Source organism: Chenopodium album, chromosome 5, assembly GCF_948465745.1.
Source record: "Chenopodium album chromosome 5, dcCheAlbu1.1, whole genome shotgun sequence".
Classification (NCBI taxonomy): domain Eukaryota; kingdom Viridiplantae; phylum Streptophyta; class Magnoliopsida; order Caryophyllales; family Amaranthaceae; genus Chenopodium; species Chenopodium album.
The window spans coordinates 36,936,232-36,953,317 of NC_137838.1; positions in this window are offsets into that span (position 1 = coordinate 36,936,232).

Genomic DNA, 17,086 nt, shown 5'->3' on the forward strand with positions numbered 1-17,086 from the left:
ATTCAACCCTGCTTGCGCGCCCGGTCGGGCGAATTTGTGGCTGAAATCTTGGGTTGCTTGCGCGCCCGATCGGGCGAGCCTCGCCTGATCGGGCCCGAGCCCAACTCAGCTGCACTCCTTTTTCTCCGATTTCTTTTCTTCTTCAAATTTTTCTAAGTCTTTATACTTGTCAAATTCATACCTATACAACAACACTTATAACTGGTGACATATCACTTTCCTCGCCTCTCTAAAATAAAAATCAAAAATAAGGAAAAGGGAAACTAGCCTAGAAAGCATGAAATACGGGTTGCCTCCCGCAAAGCGCTGGTTTATCTAGGTCCCGCATGACCTTCTTACCAAGTACAATATCTAGGACCCTTGGCCTAACGCTTGATCGGGTGGTTTCTCACCCAGTCTAGCGGTGTTCAGGCTGTGATTCAGCTTTCTGACATACCCTGTGGGACGCCAAACCACCTTATCTGGTGGATCCTCTTTGACTTGGATTGGAGAATCTTCAATGCTACGCACTAAAAATCCTTCTTCGATCGAGTGTTGCTTCAAATTGTCATTGCGTTCAACACTTGCAACTCGATCTGGCGGAACACTTACCGTAGGCTCGATTCGCACAACTTGCTTTACGGTTCCACCTTTTCACCCTCAAAACCAAGACCAACATTATAGAGTGCTCTTTCTATTGCATCGACTTCCTTCTGCCATTTGTCTATCTCATCTGAAAAGGATGCGACACAAGATACCGCCTCCAAGGGATCTTTTTCAAGAGCTTGGGGCTTATTAGAATAATTTACAACCACATTAACACTGAAACATTTCTCCTCAGTCATGGAGCTTTTATGGGCATTATTCAGATTAAAAATAACTTTATCATCCCCTACTGATAGTGTTAACTTACCACTTCGTACATCTATGACTGCTCCTGCAGTGTTAAGGAATGGTCTACCCAAAATAATTGGGGTTTGCATATCCTCAGCCATGTCAAGAACAAAAAAGTCTACAGGTATATAAAATTTACCTACTCTAACGGGGACATCCTCTAAAACACCTAAGGGGTATTTGAAAGAGCGGTCGGCCATTTGTAGAGTTATATTGGTGGCTTTTAATTTACCCATATTCAACTTAGAACACACAGATAATGGCATGACGCTAACACTAGCACCCAAATCACATAATGCATTATCAATCAAAAGATTGCCAATATGACAAGGGATAGAAAAACTACCCGGATCTTTTAATTTAGGTGGAGACTTATTCTGAAGTACGGCACTACACTCTGCAGTGAAAGCTACTGTCTCTACCTCACTAATAGACCTTTTTCTCGTCAATATTTCTTTCATAAATTTTGCATATGAGGGGATTTGTGTGATCAATTCAGTAAAGGGAACTGTTACCTTCAAATCTTTTACCACCTCCAGGAACTTACCAAACTGCTTATCCACGTTTTTCTTCAATTGACGATTGGGGAAAGGGAGTTTGATAATTGGCTTTGGAACATTATTATTCTTGTCTGGAGTAGCCACCTTCTCTAGAGTTGTACCCTGCAATGTAAAATTAGATATGTTAGTTGTATCCTTTAGACCTGCAGGGCTATCAACTACATTGTTTGGTTTAATGGAATCAAGATTAGCATTATTTGATAAAACAGGTTCATCAACTTTGGGAATAGAGGGCCCTTCATAGTTTGAACCACTCCTTAGAGTAATTGCAAATGCTTGATCCGTAGGCCTAGTAGGTTGTGCCGGCAAGGCTCCCTGTTGGCAGGCTTGTAGAGTAGCGGAGAGTTGCGCAATTTGATTATCCATAATTTTATTATGCGCTATAATTTGATCAATTGTCGCATCTCTGCTCTCCATGTGCTTTTGCATATTAGCCAACATTGCTCTAATTTCCACCAGAGAAGGGTCAAAAGATGGGGAGGGTTGTTGTGGCTGGTCTTTTTTCAACCTACATCTACTTAACCTTAAGATGGGATTGTGTGTAACTTATGCAATTCTAAAAAAAAAGCTTGAGTGATTTCAAAAAAAATAAAAAAAATAGCAAAAAAATAATAAAAGTGTACAAAAGGGCAAGTATTCCAATGTCTTTGATATGAAAATATCTTCGATAAGAACACGTCTCAGATTGCGTCTCTTATCGAGTGCTCGGTACTGTGCATGAGAAACATGAATGCCAAGTGAGTGATAGACCGCATGATCGAGATTGCCCACGCTTATAAAAATAAAATAGATGCTAAAGCAAAAGATAAAAGAGAGCTAAAAAAAGAGTAGAAACTCAAGCATAAAAATATAAAGATTCAAAAGCGAGGTTGCACACCTTGGGGGCTTATCTAGGGTCTTGAGCCTTTATCCCCTTCTTCTTCAAACCTTTAGCCTAACCACGTTACAACCCTTAAAAAGACCTTTTGAGGTATACATACACTTGTCCGAGGTTCGGCTAGAGCTACGTTCGGCCTGATTCCTAACGGATACGTAGGCAACCTCACATCGAGGTGCGGCCGTAATAAACATGCATTCATATTCACATTCACACACTTACACCATGATCATATCAAGGGATTTCCTATGCTTATCCCTATTCATTTAGAGCTAGACTTGGGGGCTTGATCCCTACATCATTAGCTTACCTAGCCTAAGAGTCACCACCATTTGACTCTTTTCAATATATTTTCTCCACACACTTAGCTCTCGCGGCCTAACTTTAGTGTCACTCTCACACACCGCACATATACATGACCAAATTTACTCCCCTTAGGAACCCTTTGTCATGGAATCTTAACATAAAGCATGCCTTGTCACATCGCTCATCACTTCTCAATCATCGTTGCATCACAAAGTATGAAGTGCTTAGCCTCCGTGTCTAAGTTACTCAAATACTTTCATCATGAAGTCAACAGTTGAGATAGACTAGGATGGATTAATTCGTGCACCTTGAGAGATAGTATCAAATGACATTTGACTAAGCTCATTCAACATGCCTTCAAAACTTTCCATTCTTTTTTGCGTCTTTCTTTTTCAGGAGAAAGTCGGTACCCTCCACAAAAATGACAGAAAATTTTTGCTTTTTTCTTTTTTACATTTTCGAGTCACACGATCACATTACAATGCACACACGAGCCATGTACACATTGAGTCATGTCGAGTCATATCACTTTGATTTGAGTCACACGTGTCATTCAATATGGGTAGATCTTTTTGAAACGCCCAAAATAGTATATGGAACTAACAAATTGAAACGGAAGGAGTATTTGAATTGATAAACAGTAAGAATGTGTAGGCACCCATTTGTGTCTCCCCAAAACCAAACCTAGTGATGAGTTCCTTTCACGTCGAATCATAATCGAATGAAACGAAAGTGTGGAAAGGTCTAGTGTTGCGGAAAGTTTTATTTCTTTTCTTTTCTTTTCTCTTCTCCCTGTTTTTGAAAACTTTATTTTAAGGAAACAGCCAATCCAGTTTGGTTGGTCCATTATATGGGTCCAATAGAGGTGTAGTTAGATAGGGCTTGCAAAGACCTTTCCAACGATATATTATAAGCCCAATTCCGATGAATATTGAGAAAGTTATGGCCAATTTACTAAACTGGGCCCGGTTTGAGTTTTAAGTACGGCCCAATGATCTAGGGGAGGGCCTAATATGATTTATCATTCCTAATGTAATTAGGAATGGTTTTGGTCTTCTAGAACATTCTAGAAGGTTCTCATCATTATTAATTCAATTAGGATTCTTTAGAGTTTTAATTAGATCAAATAGCATTCGACTGAAATTATATTATTTTATCTTCCAATACGGGAATTTTTATCAGAATTTCGAAAACGCGTTAAAAGCCGGTTTGGCGTCCAACCCCAGGCCTTGGCGCCTAGAACCAGGATTGGCGCCAGACGCCAGCCATTAGCGCCTAGCGCTAGCCACTGGTCCTGGGGCCAATGAGCCAAGGCTGGCGCCATGGTGGTTCTGTGGTCTTCAGACTCTGTTTTGATAAATTATCTTTTTTGGCTGATTTTCTCTATAAATATCGTATCAAAACTTCGTTTTCATGGACGGATTGTCAACACCAATTATCAACTATCTTCATCATCTACATCTATTAATCAATCTTCATCAATTCTCTTCATTCATCATCTTTCGTTCATCAATCATCAATAACATTGATTCTTTAGTATTCTTTTCTATTTTGCTTTTTAATACAAAATTCCGCATTCACAAGATCTTGATACACCTAGCCATATTCGAAGTTGCCTTCTCCCTAGACGTGAAAGGTTTTAATTTCTGAGGGTTTGGTCCCTAATCTCTATTTCAATTATTTAATTTAATTGCTTTGATTACTATTTTCCTTGAAGTTACTAACGTGTGTATTTTGTAATTAGAAAGAGGTACGAGGCATCCAAGTAAGTACTTTAATGGTTGAATTGATTTCATGATGTAGATATCATGCTTAAATTGTTATTTTGATGATTCCTAGTATCATGTCTAGGGTATTTTTGATTTAAAGTATGATGCTTCCTATGTTCTTTCTAACATTTATGATTATGATTGATGATGATTATTTATTATGTTGCTTGATGTGTATTATTATATATTATTATTGCTTGATCACCCTTATTGTATGTTTAAAGGGAATTGGTATTTGCAATCACGCCTAATAAGATATTAATAATCTTGTTAGGGTTAATTGTGATTATAATTTCAAGTGATCGCCAATAATAGATTTATTTGTGCATTAAATTCAACCAACATAGATTAAACAGGTTTAGGGTTAAATCTATTGATTGTATGTTAATCAAAAAGCGCACATGAATACGATCAGAATAAAGTAGAGGCCTATTATTAGGGCAGGTTCAATCTCTTTTAGGTTGGATTTGTACCTTCATCCCCGAACCCTTATTTGGTTCATGACCTTATGGAGTTGATGATCTCTTGGATCGTTAAGGGGTGTAACCTTCACCTCGTGAACGGTTTACAAGTTCCTTAAAAACTTGTTGGCGACTCTTTTGCTCTATCTTTTTCACTTTTGGACGTCACCGTACTTTAGTGTATGATCACAGTGGGGTTCAAGCTAGTGGAATTTTAAAGGCTTGAAATTATTCCCTACAGTTTTTGGCGACTCCACTGGGGACGATTTCTATTTTAATTCCTGAATTTGTTTCGGCAATGATTTAGAATGAGTGGATGAGACTCGAAAAGTTCTAAGTATTTCATGTGCGTAATTTTGATTAACATTATTGTCATATGCATAAAAAGGTTCTCATTGGAAAGACCATCCGTAATGAGTCAAAAACATAGGATTTTACACGTAGGAAATTTGAGAAATGTCTTTCACAACTAGTACTGAAATAACACCGCGCGAAACTGGATGATTTTATCGAGCACAGAAAGCTGCTGAGGCATGTGGGAAGTAGCGTCAGGGGCCAGAGCTTGGCGCCAAATTTTTAGCCGTAGCGCCAGACGCCAGTATTGGCGCCAGGCGCTACAGTTAAAAGTTGGCGCCAGTCTCTGTTTGCTGGCGCCAATTTCCCCCAATACCGAGCCAGAAATATGCGTTCTAATTTCGACCGGTTTTTCGTATTGTTTGCTCGATCCTACTTCCTGATTGAATTTTTTCTCACTTTTCTGAAACCCATATGTGTTCTACATATGGACATAACCCTCTGGGAATTCATGCTCTATCTACCCGATTGAACACTCCTGGCAACAAAGGGTACATCTGAGATGTTAAATTCACCAAACCATGGAAGTGAGTTTTTTCCTAAAAAACTCGCGGTGTTCTATCCACACGCGTTAACCCTTCACGGTTAGGCTTCTACGCGGTGCATCTGAACAATTAACCATGGACCCTATTTGACTAAACCATATCCCGAACTTTAGAGAACTAGCGCCATGGTTAGGTTGCGAACTCATTGCATCATATTGTGCCTACTTGACTAATTGTGCATTATTTGTTGCGCATATATATTCTATGCTCCTCCTAACCGTTTGTTGATTTGTGTTGAGATTATAATTAATGACTTAAAGAACTTTGCCTAATCAATTAATTAATTAATTAATGCGAGTCAATAAAGTTTTTCTTCTTTTAATCGGAATTGACCTAGTACGACTTTAGGCATACCCAAGTTGACTAATAATATCGAAAACAGTCCCAGACCGAGGCTCCAATATTGGTGCCAAAATATGGGCTGTAGCGCCACTGTATGGTGCGTAGCGCTAGACATTTACTAAAAAGTCTGGCGCCAACCACCATATTGTGACGCCAGTCCTGTCGCTTGGCCGACAGTTCGGATTATTTGTCGAGTCATCACCTAATGTCTAATTATTCAGTTTCCTGTTTAATTCGGTTAATTCTGCTTAATTGAATTAATATTCGAGTTTAGGCACTAAGTCCCATGGTCTTACACAAGATTCCAAGCATGTCACTTACACTCAATACACACACCATTACACATGTCTTGACCATGATTAAGGGAGTCTTGTGTGCGCGCGTTATTTTTTCGTCATATTTTTTTAGGGGGGTAAGTCGGATATTAATCCTCCAATAAATAGTACTTAAGTTCCCTTAACACATGTACATTATTGCTCCCTAAAAATATGCATACTTTTCTTTTTTAAACAAAAGCCATAAAGTCAAAACTGATTCGAGTCAAGTAATTAAAATGCAAACTGGCTTAATCTACAGCGCGTGGTCAAGAAAGGAAGGACGATTAATCAAAGATAACCTCTTCGTACAAGTCCAACTTTTTGACAAACCTATAGCTCGCAAGATGAAAGCAAGAGTTATAATGGCAACTCAGGAAGAAGTTAACGATCTCAAGAACCAATTGGCTACTGTAACTGAGACACTAAAGCTTCTCACACTTAAGATCGAAGATCCCGCGAAGCAACAACAGATGGACCTCATGCAAAAAAGCCTAAGCAAGTTGTCCAGCGACTACAAGTTTCAAGAACTCACATCCCAAGGGGTCTTGGTGGTTAAGGATCTTCTAACGCAGAAGTTCAGTGCCAACGACATCCCAAAGTTTAGGGCAATCGACAACCCCTACTTCCATCTAAGAGAATTTGAAACAATAATGAGTATCAAGGGTGTCAATAAGAAAATTTTCCCTTCTTTGTTCTCGCTATCTCTCGAGACCATTTGCCAACAATGGTTCTTTTCTCTTGAAAAAGAAAAGACCTCTACCTGGGAATCCATAGCAAACGCTTTCGTCGATAGGTATAAGTGCAACGTTCAAGTTGAAACTGACCATAGAGAACTTGAAATTCTCAAGCAGAAGGAAAATGAAGGCTTCACATCTTTCTTTAACAAGTGGAGAGAAACCTCAGCTAAAATGATTGAGGTACCAAGTGAAAAAGAGTCCGTGAGATTGTTCATTAAAAATCTCCAAGAAAAATATTCAAAACATCTTAAATATCAAAATAACCTTCATACCTTTAAGGCCGTTTATGATATTGGGATTAATATTGAAGATGACTTAGCTAAATCTAAAGCTGCCAACAATAACTCCAACAGTGGCTGGAAAGGAAAGAAGAGCGACAATCCTTCTTCTTCCAAAACCGCCCACTCGAATAATGTTAGCACCTTTAATCTAGGAGAAGTCCTTGCCATGAACAACCAAGGACAAAAGAAACTGTTTAGGAGAAACTTCACTCCTATTGGCATGAGTTTTGACACCGCGTTTGATCGGCTAAATGCAAAAGGTCTTATAACTCCCATTGGACCATTTGGAGATCCACCAGTCGAGAAGAGATCGCCTAATTGGAACCCCAATGCACATTGCAAGTATCATCAAGGTAGGGGCCATTCTACTGAAAGCTGTTGGAAGCTTAAGGAAGCTATCCAAGACCTGATTGACAATAATAACCTGCCGTTGCCTCCTGCCAGTAAGAAACCGAGTATTGACAATGCACCTCTAGCTCACACATTGGTTATCTCCGATGAAGAAAGCAAAGTTGACCCCTCATCTCTCATTAAGCCTGTCAAAGTGACCGAAGAAGAAGAAGAAGAGATCTTTTTCGATGTCGAGGATAATCCTCCAGAACCAGCAAATGAGGTAGAGATACGAATACTCACACTGTATTTGAGGGAGACATCACAACTGTTACATGAAACTCTTAAAATTCTGAATGAACTTCGCAAGGAATATGATCAAGAACCTAAGAGAGAATTCACACCAGTAAAAACGGCTTATCAGGCAAAACACTTTCCCTTACAAGTCACCGAAAGACCCAAGAAGAGCAATAAAGTTTATACTCCAATTGGGATCCCGTATGCACAAATGTTTAAAATGCACTCCGAGAGTGGAAAAATCAAACCTCTCGAACCGAGACCATTTGAATCATTAAAAAGAACAGATAGATATTACTGTCAATACCATCAGTCAGGAGGACACACCATAGAAAACTGCTTCAAATTCAAGGATTTGGTGCAGAAAATGATTGATAGAAAGGAATTAGTCCGAATTCAACAAGAAGAGGATATAAATGTTAATGGAGTATGGGACAGTGATGAAGAAGATGTCTATCTAAAAGACATATTAGGATCTTCACCTTCCATATCATACACCACGGACGACATTTGGGCTGAAGAAGATGCATCAATAGACGTCCTCACAAGATCCGGGAGAATACAACCCCCTGTTTCAACACAACCCATGCCTACTGTACAACAAGTTCCCATACCTATCATCGAAAACAATGACATTGTTAAACAATTCAAGAAGACAAAAGTTGAGATGAATGTATGGAAGCTTCTAGCAACATCTCGAGAACATAGGTTCGCTGTGATGAATGCCTTGGATAAAATCGGGATAGATTCTGACACCACTCCTGAGGGACTAGCTAACTTCCTCACAAGTGATCTCCCTAGTCCAATTAATCTAATCACCTTCTCTGATAAAGATTTACCCCCGGAAGGTGACAAGCACTACAAAGCGTTAAACCTCACAGTAGTCTGCAAAAGAATGAATGTTCCCATGACGCTTGTAGACAATGGATCGGCTATTAACGTCTGTCCACTTAGGACTGCGAGGATTCTCGGCATAAAGGATGAGGATTTAACTCCGTCCACACAAGAAATAAGAGCTTACGATAATACTCGACGTCAAGCTCTTGGCAAAATAACCCTAAATGTGACGGCAGGAGCAATAGAACATGCTACTACTTTTCAAGTGGTAGACATCAAAGCCTCATTCAATCTATTGTTAGGACGCCCTTGGCTCCATGATCTAAAGGCCGTCCCTTCATCTCTCCACCAACAAGTGAAAGCTATAGTTGGAGGAATCCCCATCACTATTGATGCTTCGCCAATGAGGATCAAGTTAATAGAGAATCCAATCATCAATGTGGAGCACGACGAAGATGATGAAGACCTATGGGGCTTTAACGAAGAAGTCTCCTTAATCCAAGAGGATGAAATGACATCTCTTTGCCACAAACCCCATTCCAACATGATTATCAACACTATGCTGAAAAAACAAGGACACTTCCCTAGGATGACCTTAGGAAAGAAGAAGGGGATAGCAAAATCGATAGAGTCACCTGGCCTCCCTAAACTAGATACTTTCGGACTTGGTTTCGAACCGACTCGGAAAGATCTCAAGCGAGCCCAGGACAAATTGAAAGCACGTAGAGACGCTTGCATTCAAAAGAAAGCAATTCCAATGGATCAGTACCCTCTTACGCTTAATGGTCAGTTTATAAAAGAAGGAGAGGACTATCCATGCTATGAATTTCCCGAACCATTTGTTGTAAATGGTATACGACAACCAGGATTCGAGATTTTCTTGGATTGCTATTTCACTGATGAAATCCCAACTCCCGTCCATAAGGAGAAAGCACCTCCATGCTTTGACTTTAACGTCATGGGATTACTGTTTGGGCGAGAAAAGAATGAGCCAGTTTATGAGGAAGACAACTCCTCACTCATTCAAACGGTCCTACAAAGCGAAAACTTCGACCCCTCGAAGCTAATTACTCCAGCTGAAGGATTATTGCAAGGGTGGCGCAAGACTATCAAAGTGATTACTCCGAGTGGGAGGAAGATATCAATCACGACAGGACAAGGGCCAATGTTTGAAGAATCGTCAGGGTCAGAGTCAGAGTCTGAGCCAGAGTCTTTCCCTTTAGAATCTTCTAAGTCTTTAGTTATAACGCCTTCCCTTCTTGTTTCTTCTCCTAGGATAGTTAGTGATCCGGTCCCTGAGGACATATCACTCTTTGATGTAATGATCTCAGAGTATAATAATATCGATCATTCTCCTTACTTCTCGTGTTCTTCCCTAACCCAAGATGACGAACATTGCTTAACTAACGATGAAAAAGATAAAGAATTTATTAAAGCAATGGAAACACTTGAAAAGAAAACACCAGTAATTGAAGAGACTGAAACAGCTAACATCTCACATGATTCAACTCATAAAAGAGAAGTTAAAATCGGACTAACATTGAATAAACAAGAAAGAACCGATTTAATTAACTTGCTTAAAGAATTTATCGATGTATTTTCTTGGTCATATGAAGATATGCCAGGCATTAACAGAGAAATAGCTCAACACACTATACCATTAATTCCAGGAATGAAACCTGTAAAACAAAAGCTACGTCGAATGAAACCCGACGTAGCACTTAAAATAAAAGAAGAAGTTCAAAAACAAATAACTGCAGGTTTCATCAAGGTATCCAAATACCCCGAATGGGTCGCTAACGTCGTCCCAGTTCCAAAGAAAGATGGAAGGGTAAGGATGTGTGTCGACTATCGAGATCTAAATAAGGCAAGTCCAAAGGACGACTTCCCTTTGCCACACATCGATATTCTGGTAGACAACACAGCAAATCACGCGCTCCTCTCATTCATGGACGGATACGCAGGGTACAATCAGATTCTCATGGCGAAAGAAGACATGGAGAAGACAACTTTTATCACACCATGGGGCACTTACTGTTACACGGTAATGCCATTTGGGTTGAAAAACGCAGGTGCTACTTACCAACGTGCAGCAACTGCCTTGCTCCATGACATGATGCACAAAGAAGTCGAGGTATATGTAGACGACATGATTGTGAAATCAAAAGACCGTCCAGGCCATTAAGTAGCCTTAAGGAAATTTTTCGAAAGGCTAAGAAAATACAATATGAGGTTAAATCCCTCAAAATGTGCTTTTGGAGTCACCTCGGGCAAGCTCTTGGGATACGTCATAAGCTCTAGAGGAATAGAGATAGATCCAACCAAGATTAAAGCAATCATGTCAATGCCACCGCCCAAGACCGAGAAACAGATTCGAGGATTCATTGGCCGGTTACAATACATAAGCAGGTTCATATCAAAACTAACAACGATATGTGAACCAATCTTCAAAAAGCTCAAGAAGAACGTACCAGTAATATGGGATGACGAGTGTCAAAAAGCCTTTGACCGGATCAAAGCCTATCTCACAAATCCTCCCGTATTAGCGCCAGCACTTCCTGGAATACCTCTTAGGTTATATCTGACGGTTACCAAAGAGACAATGGGAGCCATGCAATCTATTACTTAAGTAAGAAGATGCTCGAATACGAAACACGCTATACACCACTCGAGAAATTGTGCCTCGCTTTGGTGTGGGCCACAACTAAGTTGAGACATTACATGTTGGTGCATACCGTTTTCGTGGTATCTCGATTGGATCCACTCAAATACTTGTTCGAGAAATCAACGCTCAATGGACGTATTTCAAGATGGATAGTCAACTTATCCTAGTTCGATGTACGGTTTATGCCACAAAAAGCTATTAAAGGATCCGTGGTGTCAGACTTTCTGGTAGACTTTCCAATAGAAGACTCGACACCAATACAGGACAGTGAATTTCCAGATGAAAATTTGATGGTCACCGAAGATGATACTTGGACCTTGTATTTTGACGGAGCCTCAAACCAAAAGGGATGTGGTGTCGGAGTGCTACTAGTATCACCTAAAGAAGAACACGTCCCAATCTCAATAAAGCTTGATTTCGACGTTACCAACAATGCTGCTGAATATGAAGCATGTGTGGTAGGCCTTGAAACAGCCCTGGCATTGGGAGTAAAGAAGTTAAGGATATTCAGAAATTCCTCTCTAATCATCAATCAAATATCTAAAAGGTGGAAAGTTAGGAGCGAAAGCCTAGCTCCTTACCAAACTTATCTGGAAACTCTTACCGATCAGTTAGAGAAGGTAGAATACACATATCTACCCAGAGAAGAAAATCAATTTGCTGATGCCTTGGCAAGATTAGCCTCAATGGTTAGGATTCCCACGGATATCGAGCAAATGCCTCTAACTATCGAAAAAAGGCACAAACCGGCATATATACAGGCTATAGAAGATGACGACCCAGTCCAAGACGAAGATGAAGAACAAAAAGAAGATCCATGGTACACAGACATTCTCAACTATGTCACCAATGGAAAATACCCTCCTCATGCTGACAAAAGAGCTAAGCGAGCCTTGAGACTTTTGGCTTCTCAATATGTACTCATAGACAACGAACTACATAAAAGGGTACCTAAAGGTTGAGCTCTCCTATGTGTAGGGAAGGTGGATGCACAAAGAATAATGAGAATGGTCCACGAAGGAATCTGTGGAACTCATATAAATGGCAAAATGTTAGTCCAGAAAATAATGCGAGAAGGGTATTATTGGACTACCATGAATAGGGACTGCCATCAATATGTGAAAATATGCCCTAAGTGTCAAATTTATGCCAACTTACAGCACGTTCCTCCATCTTTGCTCTACACCTACACCTCACCATGGACATTCTCTACATGGGGAATTGACATAATTGGCAAGATCGCTCCTCCAGGGACAGGAGGCCATGAATTTATTCTAGTAGCGATTGATTACTTTACAAAGTGGGTTGAAGCACAATCATATGCTAAACTCACCGCAAAACATGTAGCACTATTTATCGAGAGAAATATCATTTGTCGATATGGAGTCCCACATGAAGTGATAAGTGACAATGGAACTCACTTTCAAGCCGAATGTGAAGAATTGCTACATAAATATGGTATCCAACATCATCATTCGTCCCCTTATAGACCTCAAGCAAACGGAGCAGTCGAGGCAGATAATAAAAATTTAAAGGCTATCATCGAGAAAATGACAGAAAATTACAAGGATTGGCCTGACAAGCTTCACTTTGCATTGTGGGGTTATCGCACGTCAATCCGTACGTCAACAGGAAATACACCATTTTCTTTGGTATATGGAATGGATGTCGTACAACCTGTCGAACTAGAAATACCATCTCTACGTATTGCACTAGAGAGCAAACTCGATGAAGTCGAATGGGCTAGGGCACGATATGAAGAATTGATCCTACTCGACGAAAAACGACTAGAAGCTCTACATCACACTCAGTGTTACCAAACTCGTATGGCTAGACATTTTAATAAGAAGGTCAGGACAAGAAATATCAAAGTAGGAGATTTGGTATTAAAGGCACTAAGGAAAAATGTTTTAGATCCAAGGGGAAAGTTTAGACCTAATTGGTCTGGCCCCTACATTGTCAAAACAATCCTGTCAGGTGGTGCAGCAAAATTAACCGATATGGATGGCAATGAATTCTCAAACATGACCAATCTTGACCAACTTAAAAAATACTACCCATAATTACTTGAGTAGGACACTCAAGAGAGCTACGTTCGGCCTGATTCCTTAAGAAAGGATACGTAGGCAACCCATTATGGGTGCGGCCATTTTACTTTTCGACATCTCCGCGTTCTAGAATCAACAAAAAGACAACAACAGTCGGAAAAGCAACTGGCGTCACAGAACAGAGCCTGGCGCCAGCAAAAAGCCATTAGCGCCAGACGACGGTATTAGCGCCTGGCGCCAGACCTCAATATCTGCCGCCAATTCGCAATTATTGACGCCAATTCAGTAATAAAATCTGGGCGAATTTCGGTGTTTTTCGGAAAATTTTCGACTTCCGTATTCGAAGAATTTCTGGAAAATTAATTTTTTCGGTTTTTTCATTGCTTTAATAAAATAAATTTAAAGTAACAATTTAATTGAAAGCTGAAATTTCATTAATAAAATAAAATTGCATTGTTAATGGAATTTAAATAAGGCTGAAATTAATTAACTTTAAATAAAAACTAAGAATCTAATAAATCGAAAGCTAAGCAAATGTTCTAATCTTTCTTCTCCTTCTTTGCTCTTTTCCAATTCTTTTCTGCCTCCTCCTCTTCATCCATTACTTTAGCCAGTAGGCATCCTTTAGAGGACCTACATTCAATCTTAGAATAGATTGTTTCTCCTTCAGCTAGCACCCCATGCTTCTTTTCCACCCAAGCCTTCTTGTCTATAACTTTCCTTTTCCCCTTGTCTTTAGTAGTATTCTTCTTCTTAGGTATTATAGGTGTCTTGAACTCAATTCTTGCACCTAAGCGTTCCTTGGCCGGTGTCACCCTGTCACCTAGATGATTCTTCACATCAGTTCTACCCTGATCAATTGAAGACTTCTTCAGCAACCACTTCTTTACATCATTAGGCAAAGAAGGGGGAACCTTTTGGGTAATCACTTCCCATAAAGGTCTAGCGCTCCAGTACGTGTCAAATTTATCTACTTCTTGAGATATGGGATACTCATAAGGAGGACAAAGATCCCCGGAAGGAATATTTTGAAGCAAGCCATATTGTCTCTTTACTCTGCAGGGATAATAATATGTCATGCGAGACAAGCTTGGAAGACGGCAGAAAGGTTACTTGTTAACACCAACCATCCTTTTTATTTTCCACCATGGGATGACCCACTTGATAGCAAAGTCACGTGATTCAAAGACTTTCTTCCACCCATGGCGCCCAATTTTAGGGATGCGCTTCTTTCTTCTTACAAAGCAAGTGGGCGTATAACTTTCAATGTCGTCCGGAGGGCTAATTAATCCTAGCCTTTCCATTAGCCACATCTGAAAAAAAAAAAAAATCAATGAAAATACATTAATATTACAATACAAAAATATATTTTTTAATTTCTGTAATTAAAAATATTATTTTTCTACCTGTAATAAAATTGGAGAACCGCGAAGGGTGCTTTTGGGTCCCTTTTCAACTCATCTAGACTAATCATAGTCTCTCCAACTATTAAAAGCATCGGATTTCTCCCTGATTCAATTTGTTCTAGCACAGTGGTTATAATTGATTGACCCTCATTAATTTTACCACTACTAAGACAATATTGATTAAGCATGCAGAATAAGAACGCCCTTCTTCTATATATGTGAAAAGATTCAGAAAGCGGTTTATCAAAATAATAGCGTGCGAATTCTTTTAAGTTCACCACGTTGCCATTCACTATCCTTGATAAATCCCTTTCCTTCAAGTTAAAGAAGCACTCAAAATCCTTATAGTAATATGCATCTACTCTAGGGATCACTACAAGGTCTATTGCAGGGAAGCCTAAAATAGCACCAAATTCCTCTAGCAAAGGGCTAATTTCATCATACCCTATTCTAAAACAATGTGTGTCAATGTTCCAATATTCTAAAGCGGTATGAATGAAGTCTATGTCTAGATCTACCCCTTTAATGCCATATATTCCCCCCAAGTGAAATAAATCCAATTCTTTTCTTTCTCTAGCATTGAGAGATCGACACCATTCATGAGAATATTGGGTGAAGGTTTTGGTGGCTAGAGACATGATTATTATTTTTTCTAAAGAGAAGAATAATTTTTTCGCTGGAATTATGTGAATAATCGGCTGAGCAGGGGGCTATTTATGCACAAATTGCGAGGAATTTCAACCTGACTGGAATACGTAGTCAGCGTCAATTGGCGTCACACACCCGAAATTGGCGCCACACAACAGCTCTTGGCGTCACACGCTAGCAATAGCGCCTGGCGCCACGCGCCACAGGCTGGCGCCAGCTGGCGCCAAGTCAGCAGGACAGCCGCGCGTGCTCAGTTTGCGTTTTGATATTAAATCGGAGTCGGTTAATGACTTTATGGGCCCGTTTTAATTTCTTCTAAATATCTTTCTATCCTTTTCTTAATTAATTAAATATAGCAATTATGTTTAGTTAATTTTTTATTCTTTTTTTGGATTTTATATTAAAATTCAAAAATCAGTCTTTCTCTCCGTTTTATTTTTCCTTTTTATTTTTCCTTTTGGGGGAGAGAGTCGGATAATACCCTCCATCAATAATAAAAATGACGGAATTTTTGCGCAAAATTGTTATCACATTTGCACACACTAACATACACTAACATAATAATAATACATAATAATAGATTTACAGAACAGAGTGTCTAAATAACAAGTCAAAGGCAAAGTTCTACAAAAAGTCAAAATAAAATACATATACAGAAATAAACTACGGCGCCGGAGGACGTAGGCCCATCATGCCATAAAACTGCGCCGTCCGAGGAGTCACCTCTCCACCAGCTCCAGCCTCAGCACCAGTTCCAGTCTCCGTAGGAGGAGGGAAACTCAAAACAGGACCGCTCTAGCCAAGGCCAACCTAAGGCTGAGACCGCGGAGGCTGCTGCGATGACGAGCCGACCTCGTACATCCCACCACCTCTGAAAGCCGAGGTAGCCTCTCCTAACGGTGCAGCAGGAACCTCCTCAGAAGAAGACCCTGAGCCCTCAGTAACGTCGGCTCGAGCAGCCTCGGAACGACCACCTCTACCTCCTGACGAAGTGCGACGACATCTCGAGCTAGACCTCGCCGGCTCTCTTCGCCCCTCAGGCCTCGTACGGGTGTGAGAAGCAATCGGCTGACCCTGCAAAAGAAATAAATCAGAAACAAGGTGAAAACTGAAGCATAGTGCAGAAACAATAAGTAAAGAAAAGGTACCTCTCGGACAGCGTCGTCTCAACGACAGGTAGCCGCGTTCCTCATCCGGACGAGTTGGCTCCGGAAGGCATCAATGCATCGTGCCATAGCCGAAACCACCTCGCGTGAGAACTGTCAAGGAAAGTTAAGTCAGTAAAAATGCATGATAACTGAATACAAGATTCTGAATTAGAGCTAGACTTACTTTGGTCTGGTGACGAGGAATCGACCGCTCCACGAAGCGCTCGCCCTCAGGAGCCGGAGAAATCATCTCCTCGATCGGCCCGTACATCCCCTGGTAGTGGA